This window comes from Papaver somniferum, unplaced genomic scaffold, assembly GCF_003573695.1.
Source record: "Papaver somniferum cultivar HN1 unplaced genomic scaffold, ASM357369v1 unplaced-scaffold_21, whole genome shotgun sequence".
NCBI lineage: Eukaryota > Viridiplantae > Streptophyta > Magnoliopsida > Ranunculales > Papaveraceae > Papaver > Papaver somniferum.
This window is the reverse complement of record NW_020631041.1, coordinates 4743269-4766470: the sequence shown is the minus strand read 5'-3', so window position 1 is coordinate 4766470 and position 23202 is coordinate 4743269. Positions and strand designations below refer to the sequence as shown.

General features: G+C 34.0%; 1 pseudogene; it reads left to right on the top strand.

Moving 5' to 3' along the window:
* Positions 1–19465: 19465 nt before the first annotated feature.
* On the top strand, positions 19466–20726 carry LOC113339471 (annotated as a pseudogene).
* The last annotated feature ends 2476 nt before the right edge of the window (positions 20727–23202 follow it).

Sequence of the window (23202 nt, the reverse complement as noted above, 5' to 3'; positions counted from 1 at the left end):
CGTGGCTATAACGTTTATGAATTGATCCGAGTGAATCAAACCGATTTTTCTTCAATTGTGTTCTTGTATACTTCTATGAGAACATAACAATTGAACAACTATTTAACTAGTTTCATTTGACTCATTTGAACTAGTTATGGTTAAGATGAACAAGGTTGATATGAGAGTATTCATATGGCTAACTTCGGTTAACTATTGTTGAACCAACATGGTGTACACGTTTAGGTACGGTTACTCAAACCTAAATGAAGGTACATTTCATTTGTGTATAACATGCTAAGTTCGATCTAACAGTTGAAAGATATTAGCTTGGGTTTAATCAGGTTTTCATCTAACGGTGAATATTGAATGCTTTGTTACCAAGGTAACTTAGATTGCGAACCCTGATTTGAAAACAATATAAAGGAAAACTTTAGCAACTGGGAAACCTAATACCCACACTTCTTGTGTGATACTAGTTGAATAAGAGTGAGTCGATTCTCCTTTAACCTTAGGTTTTTCAAGAAACCATGTAGGTTAACGACTTGAAGACTTGATTGGGATTGTGAATCCAGACACAACTATTTTATCTGTAGTTGCGTGTTATGATCTTGACCTGTTCTGTCGTATTGAGTACTATCTTCTCTAAGATTTACTCGAGATTGATCTCCGATAGGCAAGATAAAAAGTAGTCACAAACATCTTCGTCTCATCGTTTGTGATTCCACAATATCTTGTTTCGCTTCCATACGATTAATATTATTGTGAGGTGATTGATAATACTAGGCTGTTCTTCGGAAATATAAGTACGGTTTATCAATTAGTTCCTGTGCACCTTGATTTATTAAAAGACTGAACAAAACTCATAGGTAATTCCGTGGGAGACATATTTATCTATTCCAATATACTTTTCTGTGTGAGACAAAATTTTTATCAAGTCTTCGACTTTGGGTCGTAGCAACTCTTAGTTCTGGGTGAGATCAGCTAAGGGAATCAAGTGCGTAAAATCCTACTGGGATTCAGAGACGCAAGGAGCGCAATTGTACCTTGATCAATGCGGGATTGATTAGGGATTAACTCCATTCCAGTCTGAATTTCATTGGTAGTAGGCTAGTGTCTGTAGCGGATTAATACAGTGTGGTGTTCAAAGCTGGACTAGGTCCCGAGGTTTTTCTGCATTCGCGGTTTCCACATTAACAAAACTTTTGTTGTCTGTGTTATTTCTTTTCCGTATTATATTTTGTTATATAATAAAAATATCACAGGTTGTGCGTTAAGATCAATCAATTAGATAATCCAACCTTTGGTTGTTGATACAAATTGATTGACACTTGAACATTGGTCTTTGGTACTGTTCAAGTTATTTCTCCTTATTCAATAGGGCTCACAAATTCTTATTTGTTTGATTGCGGATTGAATTGAGAAATAGAGATATTGCTCTTTGATATAGTTTCCTATAGATTAAGTCTGACTGTCTAGTTTATTTTCTTGAAAGTATATTGGAGCAAGTCCTATCAGATTTCCGAACGAAATATTGGGTGTGGTTGTTAGACCCCTGCTTTTTTAATTGGTATCAGAACAGGCAAACACATTAAGACCTCATAAGTCTGTGTTTGTAGCAATATGATTATGCACAATGCTATCTCTGATAAACACATCGCCAGAAATAAAAGTTCTGTTCCAATAAAATCTATTAAAGAGAAAGATTTGGCAATCTCGAATATAGATGAACCTAGTGTTCCAATGAAACATACTTGCATTGACAAGTGTTACCCTGACTACCTTACTGACGAGTCTGACTTTGAAGTTGAAAGGAATGCAGCCAAAGAGAGTGCAGTGATTCTAAAACTTGTTAGAATCCAGGATGATGATGTCAATCAGTTGAAACACAAATTCAATGTTCTTGTTGGTATGGTAAATGAGCATGACTCTCTTCTAAAGGTCCTTCAAGACGAACTCTACCTGAGGAAAAACTCAAAAAGGATGCTTTGGAAATTGAACATCTTTTGAGTAAACTCTTCGTTCAAGATTGTTCGAAAGAGTCCACTATACCAATTGCCTTATGATTTAACTGTAAAAAATTCAGTTCCGGTAGCAAAACCGAAATCCCTTCCCGTTGAAAAAAAAACGTGTCTTCCTCTAATCAAGGATTATTCACCTCACACGGAAGGAAGTCTCCCAACGATTGTGTTGAGTTTGTTCTGTCTAATCACTCATGTGATCAGAAAGTGTGTCTATTTTGTAATTCAAAAGCTCATGTTGAACAAAAGAAGAAATCTAGGTTGAATGACAATTCTATTATTCGTTTTCAACATACCTTAGATTTAATTCTCAAAGGTGTAGCTGACATTCGTATGTCTAAACCAATTGGTTTTAGTACTCACCTTGTGTATCCTACCAGGAAAGTCAATTCGAGGTGTTCTTCTAATGTTCAAGAACTTAACAGACTCCCAAACACATTTCATTCAAGAAGAGCTCAAGGATCTTCTTCTGTTAAAAAGGGAGATAATGTTGTTGTTGATGTGAAAAAGGTACCAGAAGAAAGAAGCAAAAATAGATACATGAAAACAACCTTAATACGATAATATTAAAATTTATGCGTCATATTTTGATGATTGTAAATTTTATGATAACTTTTCGTACTATAACGTTTTTCCTCCAAAAGATCAGAAGAAAGAGGTTTTACCGAAAACAACATTCATTTGATGAGCTCAAAGCTCATACTTGTGAATTAATCACAAGGTTGCAATATCACTCATAGAAATCCTGGTTGAGTGAGATATGATCAGGTATACTTATTGCATAATGTCTTTCTGATTGTCTATCTATTTTCCTATCGTTCTTAGATGGATTATCATTCAAGCATTTTATACAGAAGTACGTGTTTTTGGTTTTATTCTTTAATTACCTTTCAAATTGTTGTGTCAATAATGCTATTCTTTTGCTCAAAATTTTTCTCTTGTGAGAATTTAAAATTTATTGAGCAAAGTTTTGTGAATCCTTTCACTCAGCAAAAATTGCTTTGCATTCAATCTTATTGACTTACATCTTTCGTGGCTTTGATTTCGTTTCTCTCCTAATGGGCCAAGTTTTCGTTCGTCTGGGTACCCATTACATGTTACGGACCAACTTTGGAAACCCTAAAAAAAATTCTTCCTGAGAAGCCATTTAAATAACAAACCCTGTTTTTGGAAGAGTACGCTTACTCCAGGTTTTGTTTTTATCAAGAATGAAATCTCCTTCAGGGACTTGTAATTTTGCAAAAGGTTTTCTTGATAAAGGTTTTGGGTCTTGAACTTAAAAAGGAAGAGAAAAGAACACTTGTGGAAGTTGATGACACGTCTCTTCAATCTCTTGATAACTTTTCAGATATTGAGGATGATGAAGAGATTTCTAATGAAGTTGTTCAGAACTTTATCGGTCAGTTTAACGATGTAAAGTTGCTGCATGTTAATACTCTAAAAGAACTAGGTATGTTAAGGACTGAATTGATAAAGGTTAACTATGAACTTACTCTAATGAAGAAACGTCTTAAGGTTCGTCTCAATATCGTGTCTGAAGATGTTTTCAACTCCGTCTGTCACAAGCTTGAAGGTCTCGGAACCGGTGAAGCTTCCGTATCTGAACTCTGATTACTGTTTGTGATCATTCTTTTATTTTTAGAGTTGTTTTTGATTTTTTCTAGAAAACTTCTAATGATAATTTATTCTTGTGTTTTTAAGAAGGATAACTAGGGTTTGGAATAACAATTATTGTGAGTACACATAGCTATTGCCAACGTTTTTCATCTTGCAATGTTTTTAGATTTATTTGTTTAAATTCTAAGTTATTTGGAAGATGATTTTTGCAATATTAATCTTTATGGTTTCATATATTGCAAATTGTTATAGGATATGTTGTTTACGTCCGTGAACCTTGACTTTCCCATACATGTTCAAAAGTTATCTCTATTATATGTCAGTATGAAAGTATTGATAAAATATAGAATAAACTTTTGACAACAAAAGTTAAGCCTATTATGTCCTTATGCAAATATTGATGGAAGATAGGATGAACTTTTGTTTACAAAGATTAAGTCTATTATATGTCATTATGCAGATAGTGATTAAAAACAGAATGAATCTTTGATTTATTCCGCAGATTGGTCCTTCCCTGATCCACATCTTTGTGTATATAGTGCGTTGTTACGGAAGTTTTCTTATGTCGAGCATGGCGAATTGAATTAATAATTTTACTTGTGGTTAATTCAATTGAGATTTTTGGATATAAATTCATGTTCTCATGTGATTTGATTATGTCCAAAGAAATCCTTCTTTTCTTGTAAAAGTAAGGTCGCTCTCGTTGTTCTTTCGGGAATGACATTTTATGGGGGAGGGTTCTTAATTGAACTTGTGCTCAATTGACAAATCTTTGTGGGGAGTGCGGTTGTGGAATATCGTAGGAGTTTTCTTGTATCTTTATAAAACTCCTTAATGAATGCATTTATCTTCGGCTATATTATTGCATCTAAATAAGTTGATATTTTGTTCTCTTTTGGTCATGAAGTATCTCTATGAAAATTTCATAGGATCCCACTAGTTTTCATACCTTTGCCAATTTATATTGACAAAAAGGAGGAGAATTAATGTGTAGTTTCATACTACAAATACATATGGTTTACGGATCATTATGTAAAGGGGAGTGGTTTTCATTGTGAGATGAAGTATTGACTAAGGGGTAGAGATACATATCACCATAGTATTGTTGTCAAAGTTGTGGTACAATTGAAATTTATGTTGTGTAATAATACTATGACACTGTATAACAATGATTGAGAGAAGTTGTTTTCTCATTTTTATTGCTACGGATCTTCAACAACAATGATGCTAAGTTGAACACGTTAAGAATCACTTGAGTACTGATGAGCACGAAAGTGCGACACATTTTCACCCATAAATACATTAGCTGGGACTCATTTTATCACTAATAAACTTGTTTGTAGGTGTTTTTGTGAAATAAGATCTTATGGAGAAAGTTGCTCGAAAAGTTGTTATTTGCACCCGGAGGACACGTGTTATTCGAACTCTCACTTTTGGATAAGGGGCACCACAAATGATAAGGGGTAACCATCTGATTTTCGCACCCAAGCAGCTGGTTAAGGGGCGACCTTCTTCTTCCCATTTGAATTCAAAATTTGCGGGAAAAATCTGGTTTGGGAAAAACCAGAATTAGGGTTCGAGACTTTGTGGAGATCTCGAGAGACTAAATGACTGAAACTTTTGGGAACGATTTGTTTTGGCCTAACAGAGTTGGCATGTGCTTTATAATCAATTATATTTGGCTGGATGATCAGTTTGAAGTGATACAGGGGAAGTTATCTTTCACCGGCGGAGATGCCTGGCATGACTTCGAGGGAGTTTTTGTTGGACTGCCTCTCGGATTTTGTTTGATTTGGGCCTTTTTTATCCAAACAGGGGTGGTAATATTTTTGGTTTCGATAAAAAAGGGAAGTTACTTGGATATCCCATGAAAAAGAGGTTGGAGCAATACGCGGGATTCTGTGGTGATATTTTGAAACGCTGCGTGTCTCTACAGCGTCTTGACTCAGTCGTATGCGTGCACCAGAAAGTCTAGAGCATGTCTGTAGAATTTTAACGCATGGGAATGCAAGATGGGAAAGAAAATATTCCGAGAATTTATTCTTTACTGCCTAAAGTATGAAGAGATTATTCGGAGTAATGAGGAGATATTCGAAGGCTTGAGTAGTATATATAGGGTGTTAGAGTATCAAAGAAGGTTTATGGAGAGTTAGGGGTTCGAACAGAGGCTGAGGATTGGGAGTTGCAGAGCTTGTCTCTGCTTCTGCCATTGAAGAAGAAGAAGAACACGAAACAACAGTTAAAAGCAGTCGCAGAAAAACCGTGACCTATACTTTCAAACTCAATAACTTTGTAACAATTTTTCCAACAATTATTTTCAGTTCGCAACAGTTCTGTTAGGGTTCTCTGTAACAGTGGGTTTTGTAACAATTATAACTGTTGCAAATACACTGCTTTATACATTTTCTTCAACAAAACATCTTTTTGAGCCATGGAAAATTATTCTGAGCGTGTTTTTACCATGAGAAGCTAGACCCCAACACTGGGTCGACGGAGGAAGCCGGACTTCATACTTGGGTGAATTTGTTTTATTTTATATTTGACTTTTACACTTAATTAAAATAGAATTATGATTTGAAAAAATTAGTTATTATTTTATTAGATGGGTCATGCTTGCTTAGATGTTTGATGTCCCATGCTTACGATTTATAATTAATGTTTGGGAATCTACCTTGGCAAGAATAAGAGTCGATGTTGTTTTATTTGTCGAGCGATAATTGTTTGAGAATGAACAATTGAACCTATTGACATGAGTTTGGCCGAATCCTAGACCCAGTAACTCTCTATTTTATTCCTTTAAAATTAATCTTAACAAGTCTTAGATTTCGAATCTTTACTACTACAACAACCACAATCAAAAATATAATCAAGTACTTGGAAGTGATAAAGATTTAGAGTTATGTTGAAGATCCAAATAGATCAATCATTTGGATGAGAATCTACAAAGTTTATTTATTTTTTAATCCATATGTATTGATAGTTTAGTCACAAAATTTACAAAGGGGGAGATTGTTAGAGCATTGCTCGGTCGAACTCGCAAGCTTGTTTGTTGATGTTAGTGATGTCTCGGACTAGGATATATTATGTAGTTGAGCATTAGAATTCACGGCGTTCATCATTTGAAGACGAAGAACTACTAAGGAGAGCTTGTGGAACTTCATCAACAAAAGGTATATGGAGGCTGAAACTCATCTATCTCTTAGAAAGTCTACTTCTGCTCTATCTCCTATACTGAGACATAAGTCGTAGTGCTATATAGTTTTCTACTATTCACATTTGGTGTTTCGAGCTGAGTTTAACTCGCTTACATATTTCTCGAAATATGTGTAGGTAAGCTTTCACTTCGAATAAGTTCATCTTATATTCTTGACGAAATTCAAAAGATGATCATGTGAAAATTATCGAGTAACATCTTACATGGTGTGTGTGATACAATTATTTGGTGTAGACTTGGAATGTTTCGTCATAATTATTTCAATAACTTGAAAATTGCTTTGATGCTAACAGTGTGTGAAAACGGCTATTGTCATCCTCTAAGAAAGTTTCAGTGATTGAAATAAGAGTTTAGAACACTTAACCATTATTGGATTATGACATGTTGTGCATTCTTGCATATATATAATCCATGTCTGGGAACCATAGTATGCATACCCGTAGGAGTACCTGTTGGTTTGAGAAGTACGGGAACCTAAGTATGCGTACCCTTATGCATACTGGCGTAAGGTTCATGTACGAGATTTTCTGCTGGGATTGAAGGTATGCGTACCCGTTCGCATACTAGCGAAACCCAAACTCAGTCCGGGTATTTCAAGTATGTGTACCCATTTTCATACTTGAAGGTTAAAGTTCTAAAATCGGTTGTGTACATGAACTAATATATTTATATAATAAGGAATACAATCTTTGCAAACTGTGTCTATAGTGTTCATGAATTGATTCGAGTGAATCCGATTTTTCTTGAATTTTGTTCTTGTATATTTCTATGCGAATATGCAATTGAACAACTCTCTAACTAGCTAGTTTCATTTGAGTCATTTGAACTAGTTATGGTTAAGATGAACAAGGTTGGTATGAGTGTTCATATGGCTAACTCCAGTTAACTATTGTTGATCCAACATGGTGTACACGTTTAGGTACGGTTACTCAAACCTAAATGAAGGTACATTTAATTTGTGTATAACAAGATAAGTTCGATCTAACAGTTGAATATATTAGCTTGGGTTTAATCAGGTTTTCATCTAACGGTGAATATTATTGAATGCTTTATTACCAAGGTAACTTAGATTGGAAACCCTGATTTGAAAACTATATAAAGGAGAAATCTAGCAAATGGGAAACCTAATCCCCACACCTCATTGTGATACTAGTTTCATAACATAGAGTCGATTCTCCTGTAACCTTAGGTTTTTCACGAAACCCTGTAAGTTAACGACTTGAAGACTTCTTTGGGATTGTGAATCCAGACCCAACTATTTTCTTTGTAGTTGCGTGTTCTTATCTTTCCTTGTTCTATCGTAATGAGTACTATCTTCTCTAAGATTTTATCGATATTGATATACGATAGGCAAGATAAAATGTAGTCACAAAATCTTCGTCTCATCGTTTGTGATTCCATAATATTTTGTTTCGCTTCCATACGATTAATATTATTGTGAGGTGATTGGTAATACTAGGTTGTTTTTCATGAATATAAGTCCGGTTTATCAATTGGTCTTGTGCACCTTGATTTATAAAAAGACTTACAAAACTCATAAGTATTTCTGTAGGAGACAGATTTATCTATTCCAATAGACTTTTCTGTATGAGACATATTTTTTAATCAAGTATTCGAGTTAGGGTCGTAGCAACTCTTAGTTCTGGGTGAGATCAGCTAAGGGAATCAAGTGCGTAGAATCCTGCTGGGGTTCAGAGACGTAAGGAGCGCAACTGTACCTTGATCAGTGTGAGATTGATTAGGTCTCAACTACATTCCAGTACGAAGTTCATTGGTAGTAGGATAGTTTCTGTAGCGCCTTAATACAGTGTGGTGTTCAAAGCTGGACTAAGTCCCGGGGTTTTTCTGCATTTGCGGTTTCCTCGTTGACAAAACTTCTGGTGTCTGTGTTATTTCTTTTCCGCATTATATTTTTTTATATAATAGAAATATCACAGGTTGTGCGTTAAGATCAATCAATTAAATAATTCAACCTTTGGTTGTTGATATAAATTGATTGACACTTGTACATAGGTCTTTGGTACAGTTCAAGTTATTTCTCCTTATTCAATCGGGATCGCAAATTATTATTTGTTTGATTGCAGATTGAATTGAGAAATAAAGATATTGCTCTTTGATATACTTTCCTATAGATTGAGTCTGACTGTCTAGTTGATTCTCTTGAAAGTATATTGGAGTAACTCCTCTCAGATTGTCAAACGAAATATTGGATGTGGTTGTTAGACCCACGCTTTTTACTTCTTAATAGATTACCTTATCCTGATTACAAACCTAGTAGAGGTCTACGACAAGGTGATCCATTATCTCCCTATTTTTTCATTATATGCATGGAGTCTTTCTCCATATATTTGCTGCATGCTGAAAAATGTCAGCTCATTCATGGGTTTAAAGTCAGTAAAGAGGCCCCTAGTATCTCTCATCTCCTCTTTGCTGACGATTGCCTCTTATTCACTAAATCCACTAATGACGAGGCTAACAACTTAATGTCACTCATTTAAGGATTTTAATCTTATTTCAGGCCAACTGATAAATTTTCAAAAATCTGGATGTTTCTTTAGCAAGAACGTGCATCTGGATTATTGTGTCTCTCTCATTAGATCACTTAATGTTAAGAAAGTTGATCATAATGACAAACAATTAGGTATTCCACTTTTCCTGAAAAGTTCAAAGAATGAGACCTTCTCATTTCTTGCTGATCATTTCGCGAAAAGAGTGGGTAAGTGGAAAGGGAAGAATCTGACCCAATCTGGTAGGTATGTTATGGTCAATAATGTCTTAAATTCTTCTCTCATTTATCATATGAATTCCTTTCTTCTCCCAGATGACCTCATTCATAAAATGGAACAATCCCAACGAGACTTCTGGTAGGGAAAGGTCCTAATGGTGGTTTTTACCCTAAAAAATGGGAAAACGTATGCACTCACAAAATGAGAGGTGGATTAAGTTTTAGAAATTTAAAGTTTACTAATACAACCCTTTTGGCTAAAACTGCTTGGTTACTTATCCATTCTGAAGATAAATTGTGGTTTAAAATTTTGAAATGCAAGTACTTTAAGAACTGTCATCCTTTGCATCATTTAGATATTAAGGATTCTTCATGGGTTTGGAAAAGTATTTTTCATGGTCTTAGTATCATTAAGAATCATACTATTTGGGAAGTTAGAATGGTGAAAACATTAATGCTTTTGTTGATAATTGGGTTCCTAACATGTCTTCTCCCATATGCATTTCTCATCCTAATCTTAACCTGTGTTAGTCAGCAACTTCATTAATAAAGATTCTAACACCTGGAATTTAGAACTAGCGCAAGCCTTCTTTACTCAAGAAAACAGTCAGAGAATAATGAACATTAGAATTCCGTTTTCTGGACTAGATAGATTGATTTTGCCGATACCTTTACAGTTAAATCAGCTTATAGGCTCTTCGCTGGTGAGTTACCTCCTATATACAAAAAACTTTGGAAACCTCCCCTTTTGCCTAAAATCCAACTGTTTTTTATGATAATGCATTGAAGGGACACTGTCAATTAAGGATGGATTGTCTGTTTTCAAACCTAATCAAGATAATACTTGTTGTGTATGTGATATGAATACCCCTGAAACAGCTGAACATCTCATTCTGCATTGTCCCTACTCTAAATCTGTTTGGGATTCTTTGCCTTTTGGAAATATGGTGTATTATAGAACTTCTCGGTCAAACTCGAAAGCATTGCTATCTCAAGCTTGTTTGTCAAGTTTAGTGATCAAAACTATAAGTCTTGATTTCTAGTCTACTTATAGTGATGTCTCGGACTAGGATAGTTTGTGTAGTTGAGCTTTAGACTTCACGACGTTCGTCAATTGAAAACGAAGAACTACTTAGGAGAGCTTGTGGAACTTCATCAACAAAAGGTATGTGGATACTGAAACTCATCCATCGCTCAGAAAGTCTATTTCTACTATATCTTCATCTTGATACAAAAGTCGTATTACTATATAGTATTCGATTATACACATTTGATATTTCTAGTTGAGCTTAACTCGTTTACATATTTCTCTAAATATGTGTTGGTAAGCTTTCGCTTTAACCAAGTCCATCTTATATTCTTGATGAAAGTCAAAACATGATCATGTGAAAATTTCCTGGTAAAATCTTACATGATTTGTGTGAGACAGTCATTTGATGTAGACCTGAAATGTTTCGCATTGATTATTTCAATAACTTAAAAATTGCTTTGATGCTAATAGTTTGTGAAAACAATTATTGTCATCCTCTAAGAATATTATAATGATTGAAATAGATTTTAGAACACTTAACCATAATTGGATTATAGACATAGTATGCGTACTTGCATATATGTTGATCCAAGACCGGTATAGTATGCATACCCGTATGCATACTGGCGAGGTCGGGTAAAGTCCGGGAGCCTTGGTATGTGTACCCGTACGCGTACTGGCGAACTCAGTTGAAGTCCTGGAACTATTTTATGCGTACCCGTACGCATACTAATTCAACTGTTGTTTTGGATGTGTGATAGTATGCGTACCCGTCCGCATACCGTCGGAACAGTCCAAGTCCGGATACTTAAGTATGCATATCCGTTTGCATACTTGAGTGGTTTAAGTTCTAGAATCGGTTATATGTCATGAACCAATACATTTGTATAATAAGGAATGCAATCTTTTGCAAACCGTGGCTATAATGTTCATGAAAATGATTCGAGTGAATCAAACCGGTTTCGCTTCTACTATGTCTTGCATACTTCTACGAGAATATAAACTATTGAAAAGCTCTATAACTAGTTTCATTTGAGTCATTTGAACTAGTTGTGGTTAAGATGAATAAGGTTGATATGAAAGTGTTCATATAGCTAACTTCGGTTAACTATTATTGAACCAACAAAGTGTACACGTTTAGGTATGGTTATTCATATCTGAATGAAGGTACATTTCAATTGTGTGTAACAAGCTAAGTTCGATCTAACGGTTGAAAGATATTAGCTTGAGTCTAATCAGGTTTTTATGTAACTGTGAATATTGAATGCTTTGTTACCAAGGTAACATTGATTGCAAACACTGATTTGAAAACTATATAAGGGAGAACTCTAGCAACTGGGAAACCTAATCCCCGCACCTCCTCTATAATACTAGTTGCGACTAGAATTGATTCTCCTTTAACCTTAGGTTTTTTTCCAAAACCCTGTAGGTTAACGAATTGAAGACTTCATTGGGATTGTGAAACCAGATACAACTATTTTCTCTATAGTTGTGTGTTATGATCTTGCCCTGTTCTATCGTATTGAGTACTATCTTCTCTAACATTTGCTCGATATTAATGTCTGATAGGCAAGATAAAAAGAAGTCACAGACATTTACGTCTCATCGTTTGTGATTCTACAATACCTTGTTTCGATTTGATACGATTATGATTATTGTGAGGTGATTGATAATACTAGGTTGTTCTTCATGAATATAAGTCCGGTTTATCAATTGGTTCATTTGCACCTTTATTTATCAAAATACAGAACAAATCTTATAGGTATTTCTATGGGAGACAGATTTATCTATCTCAATAGACTTTTCTGTGTGAGACAGACTTTTTATAAAGTCTTTGACTTTCGGTCGTAGCAACTGTTAGTTGTGAGTAAGATCAGCTAAGGGAATCAAGTGCGTAGAATCCTGCTGGGGTTCAGAGACGTAAGGAGCGCAACTGTACCTTGATCAGTGTGAGATTGATTATGGCTCAACTACATTCCAGTCCGAAGTTCATTGGTAATAGGCTAGTGTCTGTAGAGGCTTAATACAGTGTGGTGTTCAAAGCTGGAGTAGGTCCCGAGGTTTTTCTGCATTTGCGGTTTCCTCGTTTACAAAATTTCTGGTGTCTGTGTTATTTATTTTCCGTATTATATTTGTTTATATAATAGAAATATCACAGGTTGTGCGTTAAGTTCAATCAGTTCTTGAATCCGGCCTTTTGGGTTGTTGATCGAGTTGATTAACACTTGGATACTGGTTTGTGATACCGTCCAAGTTATTTCTATTATTCAATAGGGCTCTCAAATTCCTATTTGTTTGATCGTGGATTGAATTGAGAAATTGAGATATAAACTCTTTGATATACTTTTCAAAAGATTGAGTTTGACTGTCTAGTTGATTCTCTTGAAAGTATATTGGAGTTTGTCCATACAGATTGGTAAGAGAAACATTGGGTGTGGTTGTTAGACTCCCGCTTTTTCATGGTGCTTCAAGATTCTGCCACTACTGCTAATATTTGTGATTGGATTAGAAAACATCTTTCGTATAATGATGATCTCATTTTTTCTGTTTTAACTACTGCGTGGTGTATTTAGAGGGACACAAGCTTTCATATTTTCCAGCAAAACCCCCCGAATACTCCTTGCACTATCAGAATGGCATCTAAGTTGATTAGTGATACCAATGAATTCCTAGCTTCATCTAGACCTAATAGTAGTTCAAATGTTGCTCAAGTTCAGGTGTCTCCTTCTAATAGAGATCTTCCACATGATTGTTGTTTAGTATATTGTGATGCTTCTTATAAAAAACATACTAATAAGTTTGGTGTTGGAATTGTTGTTTTCAACCAAACAAGGGAGTTCAAAGGATGCAAAACAATTGCAGGCGAAGCGCTAAATCCAGAAGAAGTTGAATGCACTGCCTAAACTTGAAGCTGTGAAGTGGGTTAAAGATAGAGGTTACAACAGTATTTTCTTAAGAAGTGACGCAAAGAATGCAATTTCTTTTCTGAATAAAATGGTGGATCAGATTAGGTGGCTCAACAATTCCATATTAGGAGATTGTCTTTTCATTCTTAGGGATTTTATCTATGTTAAAACTGAGTATGTTAGTAGGAATCTTAATGATTGTGCTGATAAAGCAACTAAATATAGTAGGAAATTCAATGTATCAGGTGAATGGTTGGATATTTATCCCCCATTTAGTCTAAACCAGATGAAATCATTTCTAGTTCAATATATCTTCCTATTCTAGCAAAAAAAAAAATTCTCAATTATAAAAAGAGAAAATCAAAAAGAAAATTAAAATACAAAATCTAAGCAAAAAGAAGAGATAAAAAATGAAATAAAAAACTTAAATTTTACCGATGCATAATATTTACCCAAAAAAGATAAAATTAGAGGAAAAAGAAGAGATAAAAAATATACATATTTGGATTTAACTGGTAAAATCTATCAAAAGAAAAATAATGAAATAAACTTACATCATAAAGAATACATAAGAAAGATGAACTTACTTTTGGTTCTAACAAGAGGGTCGAATCCATGATAAATTTTAGGGTTCCAAACACACCCTTAATTAAGGAAAGCACGAGTCATTTTAATTGGCTTACTGATAAGTTTTCTGAATTTTTTCGGTTGCCAAGCACGCTCTTAAAGGGTTTTCTCCTAAGGTTTCTTTTTCTCTCTTCAATTTAAGTTTCTCTGTAACAACACTGAAATAGGAAAAACATATTGAAGAACTTTTGGAAAGGAAATTGAAACCAAACTCAAAGAAATTGTTGCAGTATTTGCACCAAATGACTATTTGCAGACCTATGATTAGGTACAAAAAATAAATTATATTGCTTGTCTGTTTACCACTACACTTGAAAAGCTTATACTCCCTCCGTTCCATTTTAGATGATGTTGTAGGGAGTTTTCACGCAGATTAAGAAACATCAAAAAGAATAAATTTTTTCCAGATCTACTCATATTAATGACTTCCTTAAAATTTAAACCTCATAGTTTTTAGTTTCTAGAGTTGAGTGGTTTTACTTGGGATAAACCAAATATTTCAAGATAGAGTATATATTCTCATAAAAATATGGAATGAATATAAGTTTTAAATTGAATTAATTACCTCTCACTGATTTCTAAGAAAATAAATATTATGTTGTGATTCCAAAGCAGGGGTAAATTAGTGAGAATATGGGGAAAATAGCTAAACCATCATCTATTTTGGAAAAAAATAAAAATCCTAAAACATCATCTAAAATGGAACGGAGGGAGTATAATTTACTTATATATACATTTCAAATCACTTTTTCACATTTGTTTTCCAAGAAATAATCAAACAAGGTTTTATCTTATTGTGTTTTCAATACATAAAACACTTAGTATTAAGTTACTTTAGATGTATATAATAAGTAAACAAAAATAATTTATTGAATTTGGTTATTGATTTGAAGTGAGAAAGACTAATTATTTTTTTAGTAAAAAGAAAATGGTTTGTTTAAATTAATTTAGGGTCTGGGATAGAGCTTTTGGGGTTGTTGTTATTCTGTTAATCTTCTTCATGTTGCCAAGATAATATTCATATATTTTGACTTACTCAATTAGGTCTTTTTTGCGGGTTTTTGAGGTTTAATTGAATGAAAAATAATTTATTTTGTTGATTAAGACTATGAATTTCATTGTGTTTGGCACCTACTCGTTTTGCTCATATTTTGGGAGATTTTATGAGTTAAATCTTTTTATATCATTCCTTTTTTATCTCTTGTATTTGTTTGTATTTCTTTTTTTGTTTCTTTTTATAATTTTCTTGCAATTGAGGAATTTAAATCTAAGTTTCTCTAGAACATTAAGGAAACTCGAACAACATATTAAAGACCTTTTGGAAAAAGAAACTTCAACAAGACGTAAAGAGATTGAATGTCATTTTTTTAGATGAACACATCCACATAAGTTAATTCATTAATCACAAGGGATAAATGCTTCTCTTACACACATATATGTATAGCTATCACTCCTAACCATATAGACCATTAGGGATTAACATATGGCAACGTCCGCCAGTCCCAGATAACAAAATAAATACATAATAGAAAGGGTACCCTCTCATACTCCTAGTGGACTATCTTGGTACATGACATCTTACCATTCCCTTATTCCTGTTCAGTCGGTGGACTAGACAAGCAAAACGAAGAAGCAACATCCCCAGGGATGAGTAGGCGCCAATTGAAGACGTCTTTCATAGAATATGAATTATACGAAAATATATACGATCTATATGCATCCTTTTCCAATTTCTTTAGTTCATAGTTTTTTTCTACAAGAACTTCCAAATGAGGCTGCACGTATACAAAACTACTTTCATCATATTGGTACTTTTTTTAATTATTGAATGTCAGTTGATTGTTGTCGGATTTGCACCAAACGACAATCATAAGTTGCAACTATAAATACTAGCTATGGGCTGGTGAGAGTTGTGGAGGCTAAAGAAGATTTGAAATGGGTGATGGCTGGTTGTATTCCAAAAGCTACCAAAGATGAGATTGATAACTTCTTAGTAAAACAACTCAAGAGAGATGATCTTGATAATAAGAGGTTAGCAGTAATCATACATACATGTAATAGAAAGGCTCCAGCTGGTTCTCTCATTATGAAATCATGATGAAGATGATAATATTATAGGTGCAACATCTATGAGTATGTATATCTATGGAATATCCAGAAGTATTACCATATGGAGTTCATATCAGAGAGGTCGAGTGTATTGATTCAACAATATATATCTAATTGGTTTAAAAAGAGAGACCAACTCTTTATATTTAAGTATTATGGATTAAGGTAATTGTTTGAAAAAGAAAGACTAACTCTTTATGTTTAAGTTTTCTGTTTTCTTAAAACCCTTTGTTGATTTTTGGTTTGTTATTGATTTGAAGTTAAGAAATATTTATTATTTTTCTAGTAGAAAGGAAATGGTTTGTAAATATTAATTTAGGGTTTGGGAAAAGAGCTTTTTACGTTGTTGCTATTCTTGTTAATCCTCTTCATGTTGCCAAGATAATATTCTTTAACTCTTTCAACTGAGTGTTAAATGATTTATTTTGTTTATTATAACTTTAGATTTTATTGTAGCTACACCTACTGCGATCTCATTGGATTGATTCTTATATAGATATTTTTTTACTGTATGAACTAAAATATATTAAGCTAAGTGTATATCTAAATTGTAGAATTCATTACATAAAACCATTGTTGAAAATCTAATACATGGAGTTTTTAAAAACAATTTTGTTACTCTTTTGATTTGTTTTATTAATTTCAGTTTCAAATAAGGTTTAATAATGATTAAGAGATTGGGGATAAATATATGATAGGTTTTAAATTGTACATACTAGTATTTGAATTTGGTTGATGTTTCTCTTGATTCATATTGGTGACTGGAAAGTTTAGTTAGATTTTATTTTGGTTTCTTTCGCTCTTCTGAGGTCTCAGAGACTAGTTTGCGCAAATATTAAAATTTACAAAATCATTATCTGCAGACCTAAGATTAGGTGAACAAAATAATTTTTATTGATTTTCTTTTACAAATATACTTGAAAAGTTTACTATACATACACATATACATTTCAAATCACTTTCACATTGGTTTTACGAGAAATAACCAAACGAAGATTTATATTATTATGTTTTTAATATAAAAAAAGGGCGCCGCAGAAGGCTAATAATAGAAAAGCAAACAAAGTCATATTTTTACACCGAGGGTGTTGGTAAACAAAACAAATCATATCATGTAATAATTTATTATACATAACAAAGAAATACATACATAACGTAATAATTTAATATATAAAAACTTTATAAGATTAAGTTATTGTTTTTTTTTTTTTGGATAGAGGATTAAGTTATTGTTAATGTGTACAATAAGTACATTGAAATAATGATTTATTGAGTTTCGTCAATTTCTGTGTACACTCCTTTAAAGAGTTTTAATTTCACATGTTAATTCATTTCATTAAACTACCTCATGACATAAAAATATGATTTTGAAGCAATTTTTGAAAAACAGTTTGATCTTTTGATTCACCATTGTGTTTCAAATGGATTCGCTTTGTCTCCTAATTGGTGAAAAGTAAAATGGGTTTTCATTGGATTACTCAATAATGTATTTATTTTTCAACCTAAATATGTTAATTTCTAATAATTTATAGATAGAGATGTAAAATCAATTTCGTACAATAGATCGATCGATTAGGTTTAATGAATATATATATATATGTATTTCTTTGTTATGTATAATAACTTATTACGTGATATGATTTGTTTTGTTTACCTTTTAACTTGTCAAACATTGTGGATTAGATAATGTCTCAATTTGACGAGTGCTACTTTATCCCCATTTAACCCTAATGGACTTTCCCCCTCCTCACTTGTAGTATTTTCTCTAGAAAGTTATCTTTTCTATTTTTTTTGTTATATTAAAAAACAAATTACATTTTATTTTGTGAAAATAACATAGCATATGAACCAAGTTAGTCAAGTTAAGGACCTAAGTAGTTGAGTATTTCACGAATACAAATCAGTTAAATATCACAGTTCAGAGACGGTGATAGACATTGTTCAACTTTATCTTTTAGTTTTGGCATTCATACTTACGATATGGAAATACATTTGTTTTTGAAGCATCTTACTAAATTACACAATAGTTTTCTAAAGCATACTAATTGTTGAGCTTTTCACAATGGGAAAAATAGGAAACTTAAGAGCTAGGCATGGAAACCAATATCCTTTTTCAAAACTATCTGCTCATGTCTCTTTATTTCCACATTGTTTTTCTCTATGCAATATATTTTTTACTCTCAAGAAGTCTAACTCTAACGGAAGTAAAAAGTTCTTTGCGTTAAGAGGAGAGTCTTTTTTAGACCAATACAAGACTTTGTGAATGCCTACATTATGTTAAGAGATATACATCCAGGCGCTAAGAGTTTGACGAGGATCAGTGACCAAGCCAAGATATTGAGGTTGAGGGGACAAGTATGAACGACAAAGGATAACACTGTCGGAAAAAAAAGCGACAAATAAATTTTATCCCTTTTATTTATGAAGCTATTATTTATAAAAAAAAACTATCAAAAACGGAGTAGAAATTTCTGAATTTATAATATGAGTGTCGTGATGTGCAAGCACTTTGGGTTTTCTCGAACAAAAAAGAAAACATAAACCAGAGAAATGAAAGGGAACCACATTTAATTTGCAATTTGAAAGTATCCAACAAATCTCTGAAAATTTGAAATCAATGACTCTTACGAAATTCTAATCCAATATTAGAAAATTTAAAAGACTTAGAAATAACAAGAGACATTAGAAGACTCTCAAAAATTCTCTACGGACTAGCAGTAAATTGGAAAATTCTCTGAAAATCATTTGAAATCTCAATTAACTACCTCCCTATAACTCTTTTGGGGAAGGCATCTATATACATATCCTTACTTCTGGGCCTGATCAACTGGGCTTCAGTTGATTTTTCAATAAGTAGGACCCACTTACTTGGTACACTGCGTAGACACGTGTAACATTATAGCTTAGGAAGTAAATTAATAGCATAAGTTTATGCTACACCTTAGTAAATTACCCGTCAACGATCTTTTTAGTGTGAAAATTCATATCTACCCGAAACGTACAATATATCTACCCCTCAACTCTCAGTATTTCATCACAGTAGAAATCCGCTTAAGCGCCGAGGTACATTTGTACACTATTTACTGAAAGAGTCCTTACATGCATGACACGTTTCTATTTAGGGATAGAGTTGCATGCAATACAAATGATTGACACGAATCTTCTTGTGTTTTCGGTTTGTTTTGATGTGAAGTTCATTCAAGCTTTATGTTGCATTGTAGGTTTTGAGATGGAGGTATGGCATCGGAGAGGGATGATTTTGTCCGTTCAGGACCTTTACATCTAACTACAGTTGATTGGTAAGACGATCGTTCGTTATACAGCTTCTTTAGTTGTGCTGCTAAGATTTTGCAATCCTGACTTCATTTTGAGAAAAATTATGAAGATTTGTGGCTGTAAAGCCAATGAAATCAGTTTAGAATTTCGTGCATATAGTATGTTTCGTACTTGTTTAACTATTAAGCAAAACCATTACGGACCGTACAACTTGCCCAAAAATGTGAATGCTGATGAAGGAGTTTCTATTTTATTTTAAAGGGGAAATGTACATCACCGGAGATCGATAGCCGCTAGCTTAGTTCAGGGTGTATACGTTCTAGAGCGTGACCGTCAAGAAATTCGGAAAGCTCTTGCACCACCGTGGTGGGAATTCTTCCATTTTGAATTGCTCTGTACTCTTGTGGATGATGTTGACTCTTCTATCTTTGGTGCTATATATGAATTTATACCAAAAGCTAAAAACTATTATTTGATGGAAATTCCACGATATGTGATTTCATTTAGGGGAACTATCACTGAACTAGATTCTCTCTTCCGGGACCTAAGTTTGGACCTGAATCTTGTCCAATATGGACTTCACCAAACGTCCCGCTTTGGAACCGCAATGAAAGCTGTTCGAAACATGGTATCTCTAAGTGGACCAAGTAATGTCTGGTTAACAGGACACTCTTTAGGTTCTTCAATAGCAATGCTGGCAGGAAAAAACATGGCGAGAACCGGTCATTTTCTTGAATCGTATCTCTTCAATCCACCATTCATCTCGGCTCCAATTGAAAGGATTAAAGATAAGAATGTGAGGCATGGGATTCGTATTGCTAGCAGCTTGATCACAGCAGGACTCACATTTGCCATGAATGTTAACCAAGAGAGCCAACAGTTGAGAGATCCTTTTAATGTTTTGTCGACCTGGATTCCGAATCTGTTTGTGAATCCAGCTGATCATCTCTGTTGTGAGTACATTGGATATTTTGAACGCCAAGAAAACATGGAAAGCTTTGGAGCAGGTGGAATCGCGAGGCTGGCAATGCAAAATTCATTGACGGGATTATTAATGAATGCAATGGGATGGGAATAGCAAGAGGAACTGCAGTTAATTCCCTCGGCTTATCTAACTATCAATCGTATCCCATCACCCACTTTCAGATGGGCTCATGGTATTCATCAGTGGTTTAGAGGTGATTTGAGTTTGCAGTCTAAGGTATACCGATACAAGTTATGAATCTTGACATCACATATTGTGAACGAAAATTATTCCTTTAACTTGTCCAGTGTTTATCTAATAAGAAAGTTATCAAATTCATTTGATGCGAAACTCCACGCTCCAAATGTTGCAAGTGCAATGGGACTATGTATGCCGATTTTCTAAAAATCGGTCTAAGTTGTCATATTCATTTGACAATTCGGCAGCAATCCATGACATGTATATGTAATACTATTGTGGTATTCATGATTGCGCATATACATTTTTTTAGACAAAACATTTTGAATTTCTTGGAAGACTAGACTCTCTAATTTGCAATTCCACGAGGAGTACTACTGCACGGAGTTGTGATGAAACTGACGTGATATGTCGGTGTGCCTGTTCTCATTTACAGCTTCTCTATAGAACTTCGTCAGATTCTTGTTCTCCTTGCCCATGCTAATAGAGAAACGATTATGTTGTTGTTGAAGTAGTACTCAACTCATGCATCGATGCATATACACCATTTTCTATTTTAATAAGCACATCATGTCTTCCTTGTTCAATGATCATACCATTTTTTACTACGGCTATTATATCTGCCTCTTTAATGCTTGAAAGACGGGGAGCAACGACCACAGTTCTATTTTTCATTACTCTTGCAAATGCTTCTTGTACCATATATTCTGATTCTGCGTCTAATGCACTTGTTGCCTCATCAGGTAGAAGGATCTTAGGACTTTTCAATATAGCTCTAGCGATAGCTAAACCTTGTTTTTGGCCGCCGGAATAATTGAATCCCTATCTCTCCAACTAAAGTATCATCACCCATTAGGCAATGATGATATGAACTTGTGTGCATTGGATGTATTTGTGGCTGCAATAATCTCATCTTCAGATGCTATTCCTTGTTTTCCATACGCAACAGTTGCTTTGATTGTGTCATTAAAGAGTACAGGTTCTTGACTTACTACTCCCATTTGCTGCCACAACCAATTTATCTTAAATTCTTGGATTCCCACTCCATCAGTCTATTGCCCAACTCAATATTGTAGAATCTTTGTAATAGGTTGATGACTGTTGATTTACCACAGCCACTCTCTCCGACAAGAGCAACAGTCTGGCAAACCTTTAAAAATATTATTATTCAGTTAGTAACAGTGCTAAAAGAATTTCAGTATGGTGTACAAAAAAAACTCTCTCTCCCCGAAAAAAATCCTCTCTGACACTCCAACGAAACCCTAGCGCCGTTTGAGTCTTCTCTTGTTCAGATCTTGCTCCATCAGAGCGGATCTGAGCAAGAGAAGCTCAAACCATCTTCTCCCTTTGACTCTTCATCTTTACTTCTTTGATTTCATCTTTTTAGGTTAGTTTTTGGTTTAAATCTGACTGATTTTTTTGAGAAATCTAGTTGGGTTTTCATCATTTAAGTTTTTAGATCGGTGTAGTTCTTCTCTAATTTGTGTAGACTCGTTTCTTCTTCAGTATCTCTTAAATCAGGATCACTAGCACCAAAAGAATCACTTGTTTCAAAAGTAGCAGCAACAATCACAAGAGTTTCAATTACAGCAGCAACAACAATCACAGAATCAACAAGAAGAATCATAGAAACAAAAGCAACAATCATATACTCAATGCCAAGATCAATCAACATAACATCCGATTCAAAGAGACGAAGTAACAAGATCTTATCAGTAATCAATACCTCTGTATTGGGTTCCTTTCAGTTACTTTGTTACAAAAAAGTGGATCATTGTATGATCCTTCCTTTCCTGTTCGTGACCAGGAAAGGAGTGCTATGTGTGGTTGTTCATCTCCACACACCCAAAACCCTGAAAGATGGATGGATCTTTTTTTGGATCCTAACAAATTTATCCTGTGCAAAATTGTTAATTGATCTGGAAAGGATCAATTAGTTGTATTATTGGGTGATTCTCTTTGCTATGTCTCTAGAGTTGTTAGTGTCCATATTAGTCAAGTCTGTTCAAGTTTCTTACATTAGATCTGTAAGTGTTGTTTCTCATATTATCCTTGTAATTTCTGTTGCATACACTATCTCTGTGATGGTCCCTGTAATGGTGCTGATGAAGTTGTAATGGTTTCTTAGAGCAAGTCTTACGGTGGAATCCAAGCCATTCCAAGGTGCTTTTGCCTTAAGTTTTTCTATAAAAAAAAGGACGACATTACGTGTGTACCTTTCCATGTTCAAGCATAAACATGTGAAGATTTGTACCTTGGGACATGCCATGTGTCTAACGACACTACTTTTTTCTATTTTCTGATGATCACCCGTAACTTCAACTATGCATCAACCCCAAGATATATATAATATACTACATCCTGGCTAAATTGGGGTCTATACCAATTAATTAGGGCCTATCAAATTTTATTTTCCACATCACCAAATTACTCTAAGCACCCAAACTTATAAGAAATACTAATTTACCCCCACATTAATTCTTAAAACTCTCTCATATAAATTTTAATCTTTCCATTTTCAGTAAATCCAAAATCA